Raw genomic sequence first — 23,062 nt, forward strand, 5'->3', positions numbered from 1 at the left:
AACGCTGTTTTAAAATATTATTTTTAAAAAATTAAATTGTTGTAGTGTGTGTGTGTGTGTGTGTGTGTGTGTGTGTGTGTGTGTGTTTTGTTGTTGTGGTGGTTGTTTTTGGGTTGTTGTTTTTTGTCTTAACAAATGTTTTACTTTGTTTTTATTCTGTTGTAAACCGCCCAGAGACGCAAGTTTTGGGAGGTATAAAAATGTCTTAATAAATGAATGAATGAATGAATGAATGAATGAATGAATTGGAATTACAGGGGGGACCCTCATATCTGGATCCAGAGGACACCATCTAGAGACCTCTTGTAGATGTGCTCAAGAGCTTGGGCACAGCCAATAGGATTTTCAACATTTATAATAACCAGTATAGGGTAGGGAATATAGTAGATGGATTTGCTGATGAGGCCTGCTTTCAAATCCTTGCTCAACTCTGATGTTCACGATAGAGCCTTGGGAATACAGCCTGTCCCTCAAACTACTCAATCTGATAGAGTAGTCCCTCAAACTACTCAATCTGTTGTGAAGAAAAAGGGGAGAACCCCATGTACACTGCCCTGTGCACTTTAGAGGAAGGTGGGAAACATAATGCATATTTGTGAACTTCAGCTCCTACCATGCCACATTGAAAACTGCTTTTGAAATTCTCATGTTTCCAAAGTTGGTTTCCAATGTCCAAAACCCTGCAAAGCAAGCCAAAGTCATTTCAAGGTACACATGTTTGTGAGCGTTGGCTCAGATCCAAAGAGCTCTGTGCATCTTGTGACTAAGGTTCTTCCTTAGCACATGGAACATCTGTCTTTATCCCCCTTCTGGCTACAGCACCTTTTACTATATCACATGCCATTTGAGAGAGACTCTGGCCTACAACAGTGCCTTTTCAGGGAGCACAGGGGGCTGCAGTTGAAATAGGGACCTGAAAGGTTCTGGTGTATGCATGGCTGTTTGAGCTTCACCTGTAGGAACTGGTCAAAGCAGGCAGCAGTGGGTGAGGACAGTCAGAGAGGGCTGTTGCACCAGCAGTGGCTGGCTGCAACTGAGACTCTTAAATAGGATCTGGAAGGCTCATGCCCATTCAGACATTATGTTCAACATTCGTACAAGTTACACAGATCTGTACACAGGTACAGTCATTCACATGTTATGCTGAACGCAAGTACAGAAGTACCCTTCCAATCCGTATTTTTTAAAAAAAATATTTTTTATTTTGATTTAAATATAATGCAGTTGAAAGGCCTATATTCAGGATCACTTTTAAAATGAACACAGATAGAGTCATTCACACAAACAGATGTGTGAGAGTACAGACATCTGTACACTCGTACACCATAATGTCTGAATTGGGCTTCATTCCTTCCAGGTGGACATACTCTGGTGTCCTCCACCTCAGAGGTCTCTGTCTCATGAGGAGATCCTTCTTGACCAACCCTGCTGGCTGCCAGTCAAGCAGTACAGTACTGCTACTGCATCTGAATCCAGCTTTAGTGGCAGTGTTATTCCTGGCAACTGGGCGAAGATGAAGGCAGTTCCACAATGGTGGCTAGGTCAAGGATTTCCAGAGCAAGCTCCTCCACTGGTGCAGCCGCACCCAGAGCTGTGAGGGATAGAGTTGAGAGGGCCTCAGTCTGGGTTGGAAATGTCACTCACCTCTGACTCCTCCCCTGAGGAATCCCCTTTATTACATTTGGATGGTCCCTGACAATGGCCTTTTGGATCCCATACACTAACCTGGGACTTTGTTCTGAAATAAGAAACGAGGTGTTTTTTGGTTTTTTTTAAAATGAAAACCAAAAGGCATTTGGCAGCTGTTTTGGCTCTGAATCCTACTTTTTTGCAGCAACTGATTACTTCCACTAAAATGTACAATAGCCTTATAAAAATAAAGCAATATGATTCATCTCTAAGTAGGAGCCTAAGGGCATGAACCTACTTGAAAACGAGCTACTAGACTAGTTCCCACAGAAGTTAAAACGAAGGATATTTATTAAAGAGTTATGAAGATCTTTTAAACTGTCATTGTTTCCTACAGAACATTTCAGGGAAACGACATTGTTTTCACCTTCATTGTTAATTCAGAAATATGCATTTTGGATCCCCCTCACTGAAATATTAAAATAAAATTCATCTCTTGTCATCAAAGGGCATTTTTCTTCCTTTCCTTCATTCATACACATTTCCTTCTGAACTTATAATTTTGTTGAATTGAACTTTTATGTAAGTTTGTTCACAATTATTTGTGAACAAAATGGGATAAATATGAGTAATCAGATCACAATTGAATTATGCATGTGACCGTGAACACTACAAAAGTGAAGCAAGTAGTACAAAAAGTGAAGCAGGTTATCCAGAAGAACATTCAAGAGAAATAAAATTAACATAGTGAAAAAGTAACATTAAGAACTTGGAACATATGATTAAATAGTATTTCCTTTATTCAGTCCATGTACGGGGTAATTCCCTTACCAGTGAACTGAAGGGAATGAGAGAGTTGAAGTATGTGTTCTTCACAAAGAAATTCATAGCTTAATTTTATATCTACTTACTTTGTGAACTGAAGGTAAAACTAGTTAAGCATCTTAAGCACCATAACAGATGCCTGAGCAAACATAAGCAAAAGGTATCAGAAACTATGGGATAGTTTGAAGAATGAAAAGTCTGTCTCCCAAGAAACTGAAGTATAGACACACTTAGAAAATAAATGAGCACTTTCTGAACAACTTGTCTAGAAGGCTGATTTGCCTACAAAATAATGTCTTATTAACTACATACTCTGTTTGTCCCCAGATGTCAATAAGATCAACCCAAATCTTAACACTGCCTCACAATTGCTCTTTTTTAATCAATCTGACAGAAGTTTATAGTTCTAATTCACAATAGCAACTCCAAAAGCCTCCTCCTCCTCATTCCCCCTCAGCCATGCAGGGGAGGGGAAGAGCCCTAGGCTAATCAATATGAATATGCATTGTCTTAGCTGAATGAATCCAAAGTCAGCACCTTTTCCTAGCCCCATGTTCCAGCAATCTCAGACTTCCTAGCAGGATCCAGACAGGGAGAGAGAGTGAGCGAGCATAGTTTCACAAGTGTCCCCTTCACTTTCTCACGCTGGGAGCAGCCACAAATAGAAAAGTAATAGGGTTGCCAGGTCAAAAGTTCAGAAGTAAGAGACACCACAGATAGAAGTCCATGGAGTTTTTGATGGCCAGTGCAGGCTCAGAGGCTAGCAAGCTAGATTTTAGAGTATTATTCATTTATTACATTTATTGACTGCCAACATGGAACAAGGCCTACATGCTAGACATTTCTGTCCCTCCCCTCCATCTTCACTTTTTGAGCAAAAATGACAATTGCAGTTCTACAGTTCCAGAGCACTGCATGTGGATTCTCCCTCCTCTTCCCCATGTGAACTTGTGGGATACTTTGAAAATCCGGTTCTTTCCAACAACATGGAGGAGGGAAGGCAGGCATTGTCTGTTCCCTGCCAAGAAGAAAACAGGGCACGACCAACTCCGCTCATGGCCAACTTTCTTTTATTAGCCCCTGCTGCAACCCTCACCCTACTGTTATTTATTTGGTATAAGTATTTGTATTACGTCTTTCCATTTTATCTAAAATGCTCAAAAGTGCTTAACAGCACAAAAAAGTGTGAAAATCACCGTTTCTTAAGAGTTGTGCCATGAGTGACTACACCTGTTGCCATCCCCTTGCTACTACAGAGCAGTTTGAGAGCTCTGTCTCTATCATGCATCCATTGTCGAGCCTTCACAAGTCACGTGTTGCCTCCGTTTCCTTCCTTACCTACATATAAAATGGAAAACTTAATGACCTATGGCACTGCTGTGAGGACAAAGCCAATAAAGCACTGCTGAACAATTCAAAAGCCTATTAACTGCATAAAATAATAGTACTACTAAGAGGATGTTATTGTAGCTCATTGGTAGTGTATGCTTTGCATGCTGAAGGTTCCAGAGTCAGTCCTTGGCATCTTCAGGTAAGGCTGGGAAAGACTCTTGCCTGAAACCTTGGAGAGACACAGGTCTACACAAGCCAGTCAGTGTAGACTAGTGGTTCCCAACCTGGGTCCCTCCAAATGTTACTGAACTACAACTCCCAGCATCCCCAGCCATAACAAATTGTAGCTGGAGATGCTGGGAGTTGTAGTTCAACATCTGGAGGAACCCAGGTTGGGACTCACTGGTATAGACAACAGTAAACTGAGTCAGCCCAGTGGTCTGACTTAGTATAAGGCAGCTTCCTATGTTCCTATTATTTATAATTTTGTGGAACAATGTTATTCTGAAATATGAAGTCCTCCTTCCTCTTTCGAACAAGGTGCTGCCTTAAAAATAATTATCTAATTACATTTGTATCCTGTCCTTGGGAAGTTCAGTCCAGGATTCTGATCATCACAAGAATGTACACTTTCTATTTCTGTTTGAGGGGCTCTATACTCAGGTTCACTTTTGAAGTGAAAGTATGTAAACCATTCACACAAGAACAGCATAATCTTTGACTAGAGCTACAGTGATTTGTCAAAGGCAATCAAGTGAACTTCATAGCTTAGTGGGGATTTGCACCCGGGTCTCTCCAATCCAACTCCAGGACTGAAGGACATCTAAGAGTTCTTGGAAGATACCTTATAGCAGCACCAAGCTAGAAAGGAATTTTTTTAGACTATGCATTTTTGGTTCCTCCGCCCCCTCCTTCCTGATGAATGTAAGCTGGTTTGCCTAACCAGCTTTTCAAGAAATGCTCAAGGCACAGTTCTGTAACACATTCAATCGGCCACTCTGAGGGTGTGTCTACAGGGCATGGAAAATGGCACTCGGTTTCTGTAAACTACTTTCGAATTGGTTTATCGGGGCAGGAAAACTGAGAGTAAGAATAACAGCAAGCAAGAAATTGGATGCTCTGAAGCTGAAGGCCTCTGGGCAAAATGCTTATATGAGAGCTTCAAATATTGCTTCAGGCATGTCCCACTCTCAGCGTCCTCCTCCTCCTCCTCCATTTAGAAAAGCTCACCTAGGATATTTACTGCATCATTGCATCCAAGCTAAACTTGGTTGCTGAGGCAACTACTGTCCCCCACCCCCTTATCCAAGGGTCACAGGGAAACACATCCTTCAGAATCCCTTGGTAACCATCAGCCAGCATGACTGGGGAACATCAATGGTATAACGCCTGCTTTCCATTGCTAAGGCAGTGTTGCCCACCTCTGAAACGGGGGAAGGGTCTAGTTACATTCCTGACCCACTTTCACATCTCCCCCTTCTCCTCCCCCTTCCTCAGGAAGCTGCCAGTACAAGCAGCATGATCCTCCATTTACAAGATCAATGATGCACACCTTCAGTTACCAGACTGTGAGCTGTCTACTTGCCAGCAACTCCGCCACACAGCTTCTTCATCAACGATGGTTCAATTCAAAATATCCTTTGTTAGAAGGACAAATTCTAACAGCAATTCTGAACTTTAAAGGGACAGATGATGAGACCCTCTGATACGCATGCAAATACAAACCATTGCTGCAATCTATAAAGGGCAAGAGGCCTCTCTCTTCCCCCTAGTCGCCTTAGCTGTGTGTCTACTAGTAAATATAGCAGGCCTTCTGCAAGCATAGATGCTTGTGTTCTTAGCTGCCACTTCAAATCCCCACCTCCAATAACAGAATTTTTATGAACGAAGATATTTTTGTGAAGCTTGTGTGGCTTATCCTGTTGTCTTGACATACGTTCCTGGCTGTCACTGCAAATTTCCCACTTCCACAATCTGAAGTTGCTTAAAGTCCATGAGAGAAATTCCCACATCCAACATTCTACCTCATCTATAGCCTTGCTCAGACATTACAAGTACAGCTGAATGTACACATCTGCATGCTTTTGTGTGAATGTCTAAACCTGCATTCCTTTAAAAATTGAACTTGAATACAGAGTCCCTTAAATGCATATACAGACAGAAGCTTACTACTGTATGTGCACTGAACATACTGTGTGAATAACTGTATGAGCATACAGATCTGTGCATGTGTACACTGTACCAACTGTATATATGCTGAACATAAGATGTGACTTGACTTACTTGGTGTTGGAGTGCTGGGCACAGTTAAGGCAGACTTCAGCCCTATCCAAACATTATGTTCAATGTACATCCAGTGTATGTATGTACAGAACTGTATGCGCATAGAGTTATTCACACATTATGTTCCACCCATTTACAGTAGTATACTTCCTAGCTGCACCTTGCACTTGAGGGGGCCTGTACCCAGGTTCACCTTTAAAACAAATACATGTACTGTCATTCACACAAAAAACATGTACATATGTACAGATAATTGTGCACACAAAAACTGCAATGTGATTCTTCTCCCAAGCTTCAAGGGGGAGAGACAATATCTCATTTTCAAAATTTTTGAAAATCAGGATATGTTGGCACTGTTCCTTCTAAGGGGTGCACTCACACATTTTCTGTCGTCCGCTCAGTTAATTTTAGATACCTAGGGTGGGATCAGGAAGGCCTCACTCTGAAGGGATTTGTGCACATACTACCTTGATACTGCCTCCCAGAATAAAACACATTCCGCACATAGATGAAGAAATTTAGAGAGAACACTGTATGTTGGTGTAGTGATCAGCCTCCCCTCCCTCTAAAGAGTTAACAGGGAGTGAACTCTTGTCTCAACTGACAGGCTGGTGAACTCCAGGGCATCCAATCAGTACAGCAGGTGGATGGGACCTAGAAAGCAGTTGCTGGGAATTCTGGAAACAAGGAGGACAGTCTGTTCTGGAGAAGCGGGTGTGGAAATGTTTAGTGACTGGGAATGTGCATGGAACCAGTAGTTCTGCCCGTTTGAAGGCAGGGTGGATGACTTTAAGGGTGGGGGAGAGTGCACTTACCCCTCCCGCCGCTTTCCCCCCGCTGGTGCTCCATTGTAAACCAGTCCGCCATGGTGGCAGTGTACCTCCCTGCCACCCTGTCCCCTTGTTGGACCGGAAGTAAGCAGAAGTACTCAGTGCATGTGCGCACGTCGGGCACATGCACCAGATACTTCCGTTTACTTCTGGTCCAACGAGGGGACGGGGCAGCAGGGAGGTACGCTGCCAGCCCGCTGGACTAGTTTACAATGGAGCGCCACTGGGGGGGAAGTGGCGGGAGGAGTAAGTGCACCCTCCCTCACCCTTACAGTTATCCCCTCACCCTTTCAACTTCCCCGTGCCAGTTCTGTGCACATCCCTATTAATGGAGAGCATGGAGTTTTTGCTCCCTCATGGTCAAAGCCAGCATGGAGGTTTCTCTTATGGAATAACTACAGATCCTTGAAAGACAGGATTGCAGGAAGCTTGATTCTCATCAGGTGTTGGGTGAGTTTTCAAGGAAAAGAGGATTCAGCATAGGGGACAGACTGTTAGTCAGATTTTGCATCAGAAACATATATTTCTTTGTGTATGTGCTTTGCATATTCCTGATACTGTTCTTTTATAGTTTACCTGCAACGTAATTAAAATAAGATACACTAGCCTACGCCCAATCCACCCAGGACATTGCAAAAGACTCTGTAAACTTTTAAGCGTGCCTAAATGCAACCTGAAACTAAAGCCTAAGACAACCTATTTTCGTAACCTACTAAGTATTTTTGAGTGTATTTAAAATTGAAAAGCTTCAGATGGAAGCAGTCTGTTCTTTTGTTCTTTTCTATTTACAAGCCTCTCAGAGTTGGTAACTCAAGAAAAAGGGAGGGCGGAAAGGGGATTTTTCTGGAGCGCCCTCAAGCGCTCAGCAGCTATCAGTTTTCTCATCACGTGTAGGCCTACATGTGGAAGGTTTTTGTACCTATCCAACAGCAAAATAGAGTGAGTTTCCCCTGGGATTCCACCCCAAGCCCTGGGAGGTTCAAGCTCTGTTGATAAGAGGGTTGGAGGTGGCAGCATTTTAATCCTACTGGAAATACAGATTAGTTTTATGAAAAACCCAGCCAGACAGTTTGCCAGGGATGATTCAGCATTTCCCCCCTCACATGAGCTGCTCTGAGACAAAGGCTTTAGTCTGTTACAGCTGGACTTCTATGTACAAAATTTAAACCTTCAATATGGGATGGAAATACTTTTACAGTTTTGGTATTTCCATAAGTGACTGAGTGAAGCTCAAACATTGAGATAAACAACTACAAGTTGATTACTACTACAAGTATTTATATAACACTTTTCAACCCAAATTCTCAAAGTGGTTTACATAGAAAAATAAGTAAGATGGTTCCCTGTCCACAGAGGGCTCACAGTGTAAAAGAAACAACAGCCAGTGGAGGGATGCTGTGCTGGGGTAGGATATGGCCAGTTATATAGTATAGATACAAGTAAATGAAGCTTGTGTTCCATAAGCATAGATCTGTGTTTCTGGCTGCTCTTGGAAGCAGCCCCTCCCTAAATCTAAAGCTTAAGGAGACATTGAGGCGCTTCCACAACATGTGTGAAATGCCTGAAGGGATTCTGCAGGGAGAGCAGGCTTAGCCAGATGCTCGTAGACACCAGATGCCCTGCAGACGCTCATAGTTGGGTGGCTGGATCGGCCAGCCACACGACTGCCGACTGCGTCACAGAGCCGGCAGGAGCTGCGGGGATCAGAGGCCACGCGGCCCCCAGAAGTTCCAGGATGCCCCACACGAGCACGTCGGGCATCCTGGAAAGACCTCTGAGCCCAGGAGGCTTCTAGCAGCCTCCCGGCTGAGGGTATACTCATGTGTTGCCGCACACCACAGTAACACACGAGCAACAAAATGAGGTTAACGGAGCGCGCGCTCCATTCACCTCATTTAAGGGGAGGGTGGCTTAGGTGGGCTAGCCACCTTGGGAGCACAAGACTCACCTGCAAGCCCCATGGTTCCCACGATCACTGGGAAGTGGGCTAAGCTCCCTTAGCCCAGAGCCTCCATGCAGCTTGACTTACTCTCTGCTGGTATGCTTGCTAACCTCTGTTTTGAAGTACTGTATTTACTTGAGTCCAATACTAGGTTTCTCCCCCAAGTTCTTTTATGTTAGAAATCAGGGGATCATTGTAAATTCAGAGTCCCTTTCTTTGGGGGTAAATATAGATAAAACCTACACCTCTATTTTTAAGGGGCTCATCTTAAATTTGGAATCCTTTCAGAAATACAGTAAAAGTCATGCCCCAAGTCAGAACTGACAGATACAAAATGTCTTATTTCCAATCTTTTCTAGTAATCAGTGTGTTTTGCTCTGTGTACCAAATCTCTACTTTTGGGATGGCCTAGAAGTATGACAACCATTTGCAGGTACATAGTTTGCTCATTTTTAAAGAGAGTCTTACAAATGTCCCTCTTTCAGATCCTTGTAATTATCAGTGTATCTTGCCAAATTTCAGCTTTCTGGATGCTCTGGAAGTAACAATCATTTGGGAGTATACTTCTTGCCATTTCTAGGGAGAGACTTACAAATGTACTTTTCAGACCTTCACTGGGTCTTGGACTACACATATGCCAACTGACTCTAAAAGTACCAGAACCATTTGGGGGTACAGTTCCTGACCCCATTTCTAGAGAAAGATTTTTAATATTTTCTCTTTTTTCAGAAAGTACACCTTAAGTGGCGTAGCGGGGAAATGCTTGACTAACAAGCAGAAGGTTGCCGGTTCAAATCTCCAATGGTACTATATCGGGCGGCAGCAATATAGGAAGATGCTGAAAGGCATCATCTCATACTGTGCGGGACGAGGCAATGGGAAACCCCTCCTGCATTCTACCAAAGAAAACCACAGAGCTCTGTGGGCATCAGGAGTCGAAATCGACTTGACGGCACACTTTACCTTTTACACAAACAATTTTGGTCTTTGAATCCTCTGTTTTTTACAAACGAGGGACAAATGTTCACCTTTTTTAGCCCTCTTCACAAGTTACTCTGTCATGTTCATTGAATGCATGGGGGGGGGGACGGACGGACAGGAATGTTTCCGCTAGCTGAATATACCACATCAATGCGCCACTAGCCACACACCCTGGCCTGGATTTCCCCAAATTCAGTGCTTGTCTGTGAAGGTCAGCACTAAACACTGGGAGAGTTCCTCCTCTTTGCAGACAAATGATGCTGCATACATATCAACATGTCCCAGAGTATGATCAACAGATGCATCAGCTGAGGGGTCATCTCTAGGGGGCACACATGTATATTCCCACTCCACACATTCAGTAAATGCGGGAAGGTAATTTGTGAAGACAATTATAGTTCTCTAGTAGTCAGAGTATTAGGGATTATGCCATTTTAAAAGAGAAATCTACAAATATTACATTCCCTCAGCTCTTCTAGTAATCAGTGTGTCTTGGACTGTACATGTATTAAACTTCAGGACTCTTAATAATGTTGACACCACAGTGAGTGTGTGAATCAGTGGGGCCCAAGTATATGTATGATATATATTTCCTCTTTCAAAAACCTTTTAATTTATTTTTGTAAAGATACGTATGTTACAATGTTTTGTGTGTAAAAAGGCCATCTACTTATGTGTCATTCAAATGCAGTTGTTTCCCAGTAAAGAACTCTAGACAACCATGTCCATTTGATTTATTCGGTAAAATCATGAGATGTCTTTGTTATACACTTATTTATCCATTTTGTTGCTGATCATACAAAATTTATTTCTGTTGAAAGTTTTTGATAGTGTATGGGATTTCCATTTTTCAAAATATCAAACACCTTCTTGCAGATGTATACTGAGTGGTAAAGAAATCCTACTGGAAAGTTTTGGGGAAATCTATTATGCCCACTTTGGGCATAAGAGGAATATAATAGGAAGGGGACATACCCCCACTTTGGGGGAAATCTAGAATGTTCTTTCAGATGTGAAGTCAGAATTTTTGGTAACATCCACTGAAAAATATTAACAATGTGGTAAAGGGCTAACTGTTCACTCAAATATAAACATTATAGGGTGTGAGATATTTCCTATTATTATTTATAGATTAATGTTAGATGTGTAGAATTTCATCATTCTTATCTTCAGCATATGGTTTGGATGTAGATAGATCACCATTATACATGGACTTAAATAAACCTTTTCTATATTTAAGATGTTTATATCCCACCTTCCAATTCAGTCAACTGACAATTCTGAAGGTGGTTTATGAAAACGAAAAGATAAAATACCAAATCACAAAGCAATATGTGTGGTTTTGAGCTGCCACCTTTTAACTGTCTCTTTCCCTGTGCCTTAAACAACAGCCTGACATACAGCAATGATTTAGTCAGTGAATCTTTCCCCACCACTTATTTATGCCAGGAAAAGTTTTATCTATTTAATATCTGTGTTTCAGGCTGCTGTTAAACTCACAGAAGGGATAGCAAAAATGGGACTAGCATATCCTCAAAGCAACCATTTAAGGTAGGCTAGTCTGAGAGTCTCATTTTCCTAAAACCACCTAGGGAGAGTCATAGCTCACAGCTCATTGCTTCAATGTACTTGAAAAGTACTCACAGCATATGCAATTTAATTAAAGATCACACCCAAGTCTGCAACTCTAGCTTTTGTGCAGGAAGCAAGCAAGGATGTTGCAGTTATGGTTTTGCTTAATTTCAAAACCGGACAATCCTTAGAGGTTTTGCGTTCTGACCCATGAATACTGACCCTAGTCCAATGAGGGTGGGTGGGTCGGTGGATTGTGTGGTCATTCAGGGTGAGAAATGCACGCATCCAGCACATGGTCAGAGGCACTATCGTATTATTACTTCACATGTGCCTAGTCTGAAGACAAGTTCCAGGCATGAGCCCCTGGCTTAAATTCTGGCAGGGATGCAGCAAAAATCCTTTACCAACCAGGTGTTTGGGGTCATTATTTTCTGCCAGAGTTCTTGAGCCTTTAGCAGCTGCATGACAGTTTCAACAGCTGAAACCTTTCTATTTCCTAACATGGAAATACAGCAATGGGGGGGGGGGGGAGAAGCAGCAGCAGTTCTGCCTATCATGCAGCTGTTTTTACACCCAGAACCACAGTCAAAAAGGGGAAAGAGTGGCAAAAGGGGTTAGTGATCAAAGCTGATGGTGCTGCAACTTGCACACATGGTGCGACTTCCACGTGAAAAATGTGTGCCTTAGAAACTATCGGTTTTTCTCTTTTCTAAAAAGGACAGCCCAGCGCATTTAGGTAAATCTATTGAAGTCAATGTGCCTAAGCGCGCGTGGGATCGGACTGCACGCTGCAATTCTAGCCACACTTTCCTAACAGGAAACCTCACTAAATATAATGCGACTTATTTCCAAATAAGCACAGAAGAAAGCATCCTTAAGCACATTTACTAGGAAATTCAGGGGAACTTACCAAGAGAGCAAACTTGCAGGCGATCGGGCTGCAAGGCTACAATCCTAAGCCATTTATTTAGAAATAAGCCTGATTAAACTCACGATGGGCCTTACTTCCGAGTAATGATCAGGTTCGGACTGCAAACGTAACACACATACCCACCCAGGGTTGGGTAAAACTATGTGTGCGAACGCTTGAATCCGGGATTCTGTCTTCCCTCCCGTTTCGGGCGTGGGCGGTGTGTGCGCCACTCCTCCACCCCCTCCGGGAGCCACGTGTGTCTTCCTCGTCCTTATTGTGTTCTTGCTCGCCCCCCCCCCGCCTCCTCCTCCTCCTCCTCCGCTGACTCTCTTAATGAGCACTCCCGGACTTAAGGTTTGCACAAGGCACAGCCTAGGAATGGCTCCGTTGCTGCTCGTCGATAGCTGCCGGATTATGCGCGCTGGCGCTGCCAAGCGCCCCTCGGGACTTGGCGCAGCCTCTTTGCTCCCTCCGACCGCCGGGGAGAGGCTGAATGGCAGTAGCACTTGAGTGGTGGTGCACGTACAAGGCGCCCGGGCTAAGCCGTGTGGGGAGGAGGCACAAGCAGGAGCTGCAGCTGCTTGGAATCTAGTTTCCTCCTTGGCCTAGTCGCGCCAGCAGCGGGAGGAGGAGGAGGAGCATTGCCCGGCACAAGGGAGCGGGGTAAGCAACCGTGCTGGAGTATGTGGAGAGGGCGGGCAAGTGACCGGCTTGTTGAGGGAAAGGCAATCGAAGGCAGTCCCGACAGCGCTTTTTTGGCCGGGGCTCGTGATTTGCCCCGAAGCTGCAAATCAACAGGTGCACTATACGCAGCATGATGATGTGATGGGGAAAGCTTGCCCTGTTGGGTTTTTGCCTGCCGTGTAATTTCTAAAGGTATAGGGGTCCTGCCATAAAAATGTGGCAGCTATAAATGCCAGCAGTGCTAAGATCTATTCGTATTTCAGTAGCTTTGTGGAGGGTTCTGAATGTGTAACTATTTGAGCCTGGACTATCTGTCTCCGTAATGGAGCTGACGCCAGTTAAAATTGCCTGTTCGTAAGATGGCTTCCTTCCCCACCTATAGCAAATAAAACTAGCACCCTTTTATGTTTCCATATTCTATGGAATGTTCTGCACCAGCTGCACTAGGATTTCATGATGAAATGCAATGTGGTGACCAAATGTATGGATTGCAGCAGTGAGGATAGGTCCTTTTTACAAGCTCCATAGCTCTCTTTGCATGTTTGGTGTGCAAACTGTGTACAGCGTATGCACATACAGTTCACTCACTTTATTCAGTGCATATACATCTATACTGTGCATTTGAGGTGCCCTGTGCCCAAATTTACTTTTTAAAGAAATGCAAACAGCTGCATTTGTACCTATATGTGCTTACACTGTAATGTCTGAATAGGGATCATCTAAGAACTGCAACATTATACTCATCCACAATACAGATTATTCCCGCAGGTGATGGTGACTCAGAGTTTGTGTATGAGTTGGAACTTGAGCCCAGGTGATAATTTCTGCATTACAACTAAAATTAGTGTAATTCTCACTTAAACTAATCCTAGTTAGAAGAGACCACTACTATCTTATGAATGCAGAGATGAAGTTGATGGCAGTAGTTGCCAAATGTTCAGCCACAGGCAAGCAAAAGAAGTCCAAATATAAGTAAATGACGTTTAAGCTGATCTCATGACTTGGAGTCACATTGGGTTATCGATCCACCAGGCTCATGCCTGCCTCTGCTGATGATAAGCAAGCTCTTATGTAGACAAGCTGTAGCTGGAATTTGAAGGGAGGGGATGTTACTAGTGTGTTTACAAAGAATTAAGTTCCTCCGGAGTATGTAAAGGATCTGGCTGTAAGGGTGTTCTTATGTGGCACTTAAATAAGTCTGCAGTAAAAATGTGAGAACCTACATTGGTGGTAGTGTGCATTTTAATTCCCTCCCATCCTTTATCCCAAACAGTGTCTGCACATGGTGCAAATAGTGGGAGAGAGACATAAAGGGATATATTTATGCTTGCATGTGAAGATGCTGTATCTGCTATTGTTTGGTCATTTTGCTCTGTCACCCGAAGGTGCTGAGCCATGGATGAAGTCAGCGTTGCTGCCAGATTTGAAGACCAGGGAATCTTCACCGCTGAAGTTCTACCAGCCTCTGTATAGACAACATGCAAAATGGGGTGGGATGACTTGCTACATAAATTGCTGCACCTTCAAAAAATAGTCTATTTCATTGCATAGTTAGGGCTGCAATCCTGGGCAATTTACTTGGAAGTAAATACCATTGAACACAGTGGAACTTCCTTCTGAGTAAAGATGCATAAGATCAGGAACATAGGAAGCTGCCACATACTGAGTCAGACCATTGGTCTGTTTAGCTCAGTATTGTCTTCACAGACTGTCAGCGGCTTCTCCAAGCTTGCAGAAAGGAATCTCTCTCAGCCCTATCTTGATGCTGCCAGGGAGGGAACTTGAAACCTTCTGCTCTTCCCAGAGCGGCTCCATCCCCTGAGGGGAATATCTTACAGTGCTCACACTTCTAGTCTCCCTTTCATATGCAAGCAGGGCAGACCCTGCTTAGCTAAGGGGACAAGTCATGCTTGCTACCACAAGACCAGCTCTCCTCCTCCAGATTGAACTGCATGATCACCAAGAATGCCCTACTTGCCACACCATCTGTGAACTAAGTCTGTACTTTGAAGGAGTCATAGAAAGGCGTTCTTGGTGTCTGCTCCACAAATTGCATAACATGACTTCCTTGGAGATTTACTCAACATGGCGAGGTTGAACCGCATAGGAAACGGCTTTCAGAAATTACAAGCTGCTGAACCAAGTCCCACCATGTGGAAAATATTTTTGATAGCTCTAATTTTTAGCCCTCGTTACAATAAAAATGGTCATCAGTTTATTTCATTTTTAATGAAAATTTTAAAATCAAGCTAAAGGAGTCACAATCGGAGTAGGAAATCAAAAGTAATGTGATTTTTAGCAAATGTGCATGTGATGACAGAAGGAAAGTATTTCTACACAGCTGTATATAGGTAAGAATTCCTTCCCTGCCCTCCCCCTTTGCATCCGTCCCATTCATATTCACTGACACTAGGCAGATTGCAAGCAGGCATCATTCAGTATGTTAGAGGCTTGGCCATGTGTTTGCCTTCCTGATCTCCATAGCTTAGAAAAGTGGTCCATATATGTAGATAATCACAAATCCCATAGAAACAACAAACTATTAGAATAAATCTAAAATCCAATTTTAGAATCCAATCTCAGAATTTGTTCTCCTCTTTCCCCCGCCGACCAAGAATTGGCATTGTATCCTCTTTGCAGCAAGCAAAAGGTGCTTCAGAATATTCAGTGCTAACAAATGGTTGAGCGATTATAAATACTGTATGTAGCCATTGCAATTGTAAAATGTACAACCTATTTGTTTTAATAAAGTATTTGCTGTATGTAAAACTTAAAGGCTCCGATCTTGCTTACGAAAATGTGTCCTGTTGAAATTGGTGGGACTCCTTTGGCTTGTGGAATGGTGCTATCAGAAAATATGTGCCCAACCTTATTGTTCTACACTTAAGCTCTGCAGCAGTAAGTGCAAAAATTGCATTGAAAGGAATGTGGCATGTCTACCCACTATGGACTGATATTTCAGTTCTTAAAAGAGTTCTGTGCATGCATAATGTATTGTACAGCAGGAAATTGCACAGTGAGGAAGAAGAAAAATGAATGACTGATCTAACCTTGATAGCAAAATGATGATCAAGTGACCATGCACAGGTTTTGTTTTGATTATTTTACTGGGGCTTTAAAACTATATTGTTAAAGCAGAACTGTCCTGATACTTCATTATATCAGGAGCATAACTGGAAGTTGGTGGGAAGGTAATTATGATGTTCTTAAACTGATGTGTTAAGGGTATGCTGGAGAGCAATGTAGTACTGCCATATTGGCAAGTCAGAAAATGAAGGCATCTCTTGCTAGCAGAAAGTACCATATTTATTTCTGCTTCTGTAGTTGATTCGCTGAAAATGGGGAAAAAAGACAAGCTTTTTGTGATGTTATGTTGCAGAAAAGTCACTTGGAACATGGTGCTCTTTATAAAGAAGAAGAGAGTGTGAGGCTTCCTAATATTGAACTTTAAGTAAAGAATTGGGAATAGACTTTAAATTGAACAAGTGGATGAACAGGCTACCTTTCACAAACAGTAACTTGTATGTACTCCATGGCAACCATCTACGGTAGTAAACAGATCACCTGCATCATCCTGCCAAGTGGTGAAGAGTGTTTTACCAAACATAGAATGCCAGTGTTTGGCGAGAGGGCTTAACAAAAGGTTCAAAAGTGTTTCTGCGTTTGTGTGCAAGTGTGCATGGTCTGCATAATACTGTGACATACCTACTGCTACATCCTGACCTTTTGACATCTCTTTTGTATAAAAACATTTTCCCTTCCCTCTACTCTGGGTATATTGGGTATAATTATCCCCAATTAACTGATCACTGTGCATCTGACAAGTGGCCTATGAAGTTTTATAACCCCAAACATTTTAGTCTTTTTAAGGGGCCCCAAGACTCTCTGCTGTTCTGCAGACTAAATACTGACATTTTTTTTTAATATCAAAAAGGAATTGGCTGCCTAATTGTGCACACTTGATACATGGTGAATAGCTTAGTGGTTCTATGTTCTTGCAACCCTTTCTGGAACCAGAGGAGAGCGGCTTCAAACCACTTGGTTCACATTGCTTCTGAGGGCTGCAAATGACCAATTATCCATACAGTTACAGCCAATATATTCAGGAAATTTCTCTAAATAGGTCTATGATACCATTCTCAGCAGACAAACTGAGGTTTATAATCTAGGATATTCAAGTACGTTTGCCAGCCCTTCTGGATTGGCATGGAGTCCACAGCAACAGGCATTGATCCCCTGGTGACTGCTGAAGTTAGGTATATTTAATGGCTTGATATTGTGGAAATTATTGGGGTTTGGGGGAGCCTCCTGCTTTGGAGAGTTGGCAATCCTTTATTAACAGTTTTCTAATGTTGGCTTCTGAGTAAATCCTAAGGCAGGAGTGAGTGTGAAAGTAGGAAGAAACAGCTAGGGTCCTCCTGATCCAAAGCTTATTCTTTTTCTTTCTTAGAAAAGTGTTTGAGTATCTTACGTAGTGGAACCTAGTGCGATCTTTTTCTGTAGCTGAAATTTCAGGAAGTATTCTCCCCATGAGGAATGTTTCTTGGTATTCCTGGCACTGTCATGTTCCACCTGAAACATGGGCCCAGCCCACCAGTTGTGGCATTCTTCCACAGCCTTATTGGAGTGGGAACTGATCTACCATCCAGGAACAGGAGTTCTTGCAAAGCCTGCATGCACATCCTGTTAGAAGAAATAAAGGTAAAGTGTGTCGTCAAGTCGATGTCGACTCCTGGCGCCCACAGAGCCCTGTGGTTTTCTTTGGTAGAATACAGGAGGGGTTTACCATTGCCTCCTCCCGTACAGTATGAGATTATGCCTTTCAGCATCTTCCTATATTGCTGCTGCCTGATATAGTACCAGCAGGGATTCAAACCGGCAACCTTCTGCTTGTTAGTCAAGCATTTCCCCGCTGTGCCACTTAAAGTGACTGTTAGAAGAAATCCAGCCCCTTTATAGGAACTCCAATATGATGGGTTATCTATGGTCTGTTTGTGACTAAGGAAAATAAGGTGGAGTCTATATTTGCAGGATTGTGTAAAAAACAACACCTGATTAGTGTGAAGTAAAAGTATTTATATGTACTCTATTTTGGATATTGGATCTCCCCCCTGCACCTAGCAAGTTACAGAAAGTGAATTTTCTACATCTGGAAACTATCAAACTCTTCTCACCTTCCCCAAAAGGAAACCTAACCCACAGATACAGCAGTTGGTTACAATTTTGAGATATTAGTGTGGCTCTATCCTGCTAATCTTGACTGGTTGTAAGCCGCCCAGAGATGGAAGTTTGGGGCGGTGTACAAATATAATAAATAATTTGGTTTTTTTAGTTCTGAATTGGCTGTTGGATCCAATAGTTTAGCTCCTCTTTCAGAGATGGTAGAATGTGTAACACAAGACAAACTTCTTTACAAACTTCAAGTTGGAGTCAAGGTATTCTAGTAGCAGTTCCCAAACACATGATTAAAGCAACACCTTTCAAGCTTCTTGAACTTGATAGCAATTTCTAATCTTTACTTTATCAGCAAACTCTTCTGGTTTGCAGAGACTGCAGAAAACAGATACTGCAGAAAACAGCTATGGGCACACCACTTTTGCACAGGGGAATCTGTAGAGCAGGGAAATTAAAGGTACTAAGCAGGAGTTTTCTATGCACTCTCTTGTGTCAGTGGATTCTGCTCTTGAGACTGTCTTCCATGCAAGGACTGAGCCTTGTAAGTAATAATAAGGGAGAGTGCATTTCAGGACAGGCAGAGTACCTTTGCCTCATAACAGAGTAACCACAGCCTCTCCCTGCTGATCATACAGTCAAAGATGTAAATATTAAGCATAACAGCTTAAAGCTGCTCCACAAAGTATGAAAAAGGGGAGAAGAGCAAGTCTGGGCGCAGTGCACAAATCAAGTTTGTTTACTCAATTTCTTCTGGTTTACAAGGTAACTTATCATTTGACAAAATTCAAGTATCCAAGGAGAAGCTCTCTGTGGTTATTGTAATTTACAAGCAGAAAACATGCATGTGCATGCACACACACACACCAGTCAGACTTGTGGAATTTACAAGCAGGAAATGGCACACACACACACACATCCCCCAGTCAGACTTGTGATGGTCATGGGGGGCATTCTTACAGGAACAAATTCTCTGACCCCATCGGGTTAGTTTGATGGATTGGAGGTGCAGGTGGCCTACAATTGAGGAACCAAAGCAGATCCCTTGGCAGAGGTCAGCCAACTGAATAAGTAGATTATAGGCCAAACTGTGTTTAGGTATTGATCGTATAGTTACAAGTTTAGGTATTCTGATTATTGTGAATGAGCCTAGTATGTTATGTTGATAGGTAATCAGGGGCTTAACACAGTGGATTAATGTTTCCTAATGGCTGAAGTATTCTCTCCAGCCTTTTAAGATGTCCCAGCCTTCAGCTGGTTGGTGGGAATAGCTGAGAAACAGCAATTTGAATTAGGCTACTAACACAAGTGGAGAACTGGATTTTTTTTAGCTGGAGACCACCTGGGCTGCAGGTGGGAGGAATTGCAAGAGTTGCTCTGTGGCCATCTGATACAGGATTAGCTATTGGGCTCCCTGCTGCAGGAATGGGACAACTCACCTCTGGGACAACTCGCCACAGGGAACAAAGCAACTCCCCCCCCCCCCCCCGCAAGCCTATCCTGTCACTTTGGCTTTCAATCCGGAGGGGACAAGCAGGAGGGAGGTGAGAGGAAGCTAAATTTCCACCTACCACCCACCAAAGCATGTTTTTCATGTTCTGCGGTGGAAGGAAGAATCTTTCTGCATTCCTACCTGTGGGGTTGTGCCTCATGATAAGTGAAATGTCAGATGCGAAGCCTGCACCAGAGCTTTAGAGCAGGCAAGAGCCAGCGTGGTGTAGTGGTTAGAGTGCTGGACTAGGACTGGGGAGACCCAAGTTCAAATCCCCATTCAGCCATGATACTTGCTGGATGACTCTGGACCAGTCACTTCTCTCTCAGCCTAACCTACTTCACAGGGTTGTTGTGAGGAGAAACTCAAGTATGTAGTACACTCTGGGCTCCTTGGAGGAAGAGTAGGATATAAATGTAATTAATAATAATAATAATAAATCTTCCTCCTCATATTGCCCCTCTGCGGGTCTCCCCAAAGCCACAGCAGACCTTGCTGCTGAGTTCTCTTATTAAAGCAGACTACCTCACATGCTTCCACTACCGAAAGACTGACTATGTAGGAAACCACCTTAGCCTAGAACTTAATTTAGGTCAGGAAAATGAAGTGAGCCCCCACTTTTTCTTAACAGTTATTTTGTTGGGATGATTTTCAGTACAGTACATTTTGTAGCCACCTCATGGTACAGCGGGGAAATGACTTAGCAAGCCAGAGGCTGCCAGCTTGAACCCCCTCTGGTATGTTTCCCAGACTGTGGGAAACGCCTGTATCGGGCAGCAGCGATATAGGAAGATGCTGAAAGGCATCATCTCATACTGCGTGGGAAATGGCAATGGTATACCCCTCCTGTATTCTACCAAAGCCAACCACAAGGCTCTGTGGTCACCAGGAGTCAACACAGACTCAATGGCACAACTTTACTTTATTTTATCTTTTAGCCTGCTCCAGCACAGTGGTTTCCAGAGGGCAGTGAAATATAGGTTAAAAGAAAATCAATCTGCACTAAAGCCAGGAATATTTTTTTTAAAAAGATGGTACCTTTTTAATCTCTTGTTTGTTCCTTTTAACAAGTAGGGTGTTGTCAGCCATATATTCTAAGTTCCTTATTTTTGTTGGCTTTCATCTTGCTTGATGTAATTCATCTTTTCTGTTTGGTTTTTATAAGGAAAGAGAACTTATTCACATTAGATTATGTGAGGAAATCGCAATGGGGCATTTATTAGTATTGGCAATTGAATTGTTTTAATGTATGGGAGCTTTTTTCCCCCCCAAAGGGAGCCCCACACTATGGTCTGAAGTGGTACAATCCATTCTGTCACCAAAACACTCCTCCACTTTAGTCCTCTTCAGGTGTACAAATGAATGTTTGGAAGGAGGTGGGAGTATACTGGTGAACTACTAACGTGTTCTTTGGCTGCTTTTCAGTACCTCTGTGCAGTAGTCATAGAGCGTGTCTATGAAAAGGGGTGTTTCCTAGCCAGCATGTTCCCCCCTCCCCACATATTCATTTGAACACCTGAGGAGGGCTAATCTTTCCACCTTATTTTCTAAACCAGACTCTACTCTTCATTCTGGACAGATCAAGAACCATGCAGATCCAATGTATGGCTTGTATTGACAGTGTTCTTGTATTATACATATCCCCCAAGGCATGGGTTCTTAACCTTGGGCCCCCATATGTTGCTGATCTACAACTCCCATCATTGGCAGCCACCATGGCCAAAAAAGTTATGGAAGTTGTAGTCCAACATCTGAGGACCCAAGTTTAAGAACTCCTGGCCTAAGGATTTGCCCTCAGTACATCCCGTACTTCTTCAAGAAGCACAGCTACAAAATGTAGAGCTTGCTGACCTGCGCCCATGAGTTGTATCGTTGAGAATTGGTACTTGTAGCTGACGTAGATGTAAGATGAAGGCTAGTATCTCTGTTCTGGTTTCTGCCTGAGGCTCTCTTGTCAGTCACAAGCACTAACTTGCACAGGTTGTGCCACTGAGGCAATGACGTCAGCTGCTTTAGTGTGTGTGACACCTTATTATTTCAAGAAGGGTGTGATCAGGGAAGGGAAACGGTCTTCCCTGGAAGACTAACAATTTACATATAGCTGTATTAGTTCTCTTAGCTTTTCAGTTCACCTGAATCTTAAAAGAGAGAGAGAGAGAGAGAGAGAGAGAGAGAGAGAGAGAGAGTATCCCTAAAGAGCTATGCACCGTTCAGATTCTTGACACATTTTATTACTGTTTTTACTTGCATGCCACTGTTCAAGCCAAGGCATCTCAAAGCAATTTGCATAGAAAAGCAAAATGACCAGGTTGCTGGCTGTGGCTACTACTGGCTCTTAAAGCAACAGTAGGCTGCTGTAGATAAAGCCCCAAGAAAATTGCTACCAGGAAGATGTGTTGCTGGGCTTCCTCCTGGCTGCAAATGTAAGGTCTTTTCTGCAGCAGCCCTAAGCAACAGCAGTGGGCTAGAGCAGGGATTCTCAACGTTGGGTCCCCAGATGTTACTGGACTTCAACTCCCATAATTCCCAACCAAAGGCCACTGGGGCAGGGGATTATGGGAGTTGAAGTCCAATAACATCTGGAGACCCAACATTGAGAACCCCTAGGCTAGAGGACAAGATGGTGGCAGCTGTGCTCATCCCAGTCCAGGTGTTCTGTTGATTTGCGGTGTCTGCAGCAGCAATGTGAATAGCTTACACGGAAAATGGGCCTCAGAAAAAACCTGGCAGCAGACTCCTAATACAGTCCTACTGAGTTCACTTGTGAACTCTTCTGCTATCTTAAGAATAAATGGATAGGATCTAAACTTCCTGTGAATCTTCTTGTTGATGCATACATGATTGGTTGGTTAGTACTTCTGAAATTCTATTGCATCTGGAAAAAGTTAAAGCTTTTCCCCATGTGGGATTTACAGTACTGTCTGGTAGTCCTAATTTTCAATGGCGGTGGTAAACCTGTGTCTAGCTTGCACAACATTCCCTCTATGTAGAAAACTGTGAGGCAGAAGGCTAAGCCAGAACTCTCTCCCTGACATTTAATTTCTCTCTACAGTATAAGGAATGTTTGTACAGAGGAGCATTCTGTCATGTGAGCTTCTACCTACAGTCTAAAGTGCTCCAAGCCAGAGAGAGGGTTGCTACCTCTCACTGAGAACTAGGCTGCAGTTGCATAATGATATTGAGAGCGATTCATTAAGCATCCTTTGAAGTCTGGAAATAACATCATGGTGATTTGTCCTGTATGAGAGGGAGATGGTAATCTAGAAGCATAAGTGAAATCGCTTTACACAGGGTGATAATAGTCTAGTAGTAGCTCTCCTGGATCTCAGTGAGAAGTCTTTTCCAGTCCCTTCTGTCTGAGATGCTTTAACTGGGGTTGCTGAGCACTTCAGCTTGGGCCTTAT

General features: G+C 43.1%; 1 long non-coding RNA gene across 1 annotated transcript; it reads left to right on the forward strand.

The window, feature by feature from the left end:
- The first annotated feature begins 12,559 nt into the window (after nt 1–12,559).
- On the forward strand, nt 12,560–15,763 carry LOC128322638 (uncharacterized). Its single transcript, XR_008305837.1, has 2 exons — nt 12,560–12,973; nt 14,380–15,763. It is a non-coding gene; the product is annotated as an uncharacterized LOC128322638 (long non-coding RNA).
- Nucleotides 15,764–23,062: the final 7,299 nt, after the last annotated feature.

Source organism: Hemicordylus capensis, chromosome 4 (genome assembly GCF_027244095.1).
Source record: "Hemicordylus capensis ecotype Gifberg chromosome 4, rHemCap1.1.pri, whole genome shotgun sequence".
Taxonomy (NCBI): domain Eukaryota; kingdom Metazoa; phylum Chordata; class Lepidosauria; order Squamata; family Cordylidae; genus Hemicordylus; species Hemicordylus capensis.